Genomic DNA, 355 nt, shown 5'->3' with positions numbered 1-355 from the left:
GGCGGAACACAAGAGGCTCCAGCCGAGACTGAAGCCAGTTCCAGAGCAAAGTATATCCTGGGCTGGCTCTGTTAAAGTGTACAAAAGTCAAAGCCTGACCCCAGATGAATCACAGTGAGCAGGCACTGAAGCTTGACTGAGCCAGGGAAGGCATAGCCAGCCCAGCCCAGCGCTGCAGGATGGGTCCTGCCAGCCCAGACAGCAGCTGAGCTACCCAGCTGCCCCCATGGAAAGAGCTTTCCTATCTGTTTGCAAAATCAAAGCTTAAAGCTCCAGGATTCTGTCTGCAATATGTGACAGAAAGACTTACAAGCAACTTCTCCAAAGGCAACATCCCCTTTTTTTCAAGCCTCAG

This window comes from Fulmarus glacialis, unplaced genomic scaffold, assembly GCF_000690835.1.
Source record: "Fulmarus glacialis isolate BGI_N327 unplaced genomic scaffold, ASM69083v1 scaffold12113, whole genome shotgun sequence".
NCBI lineage: Eukaryota > Metazoa > Chordata > Aves > Procellariiformes > Procellariidae > Fulmarus > Fulmarus glacialis.
The sequence above is the reverse complement of the archived record's forward strand: the minus strand, read 5'-3'. Positions refer to the sequence as shown.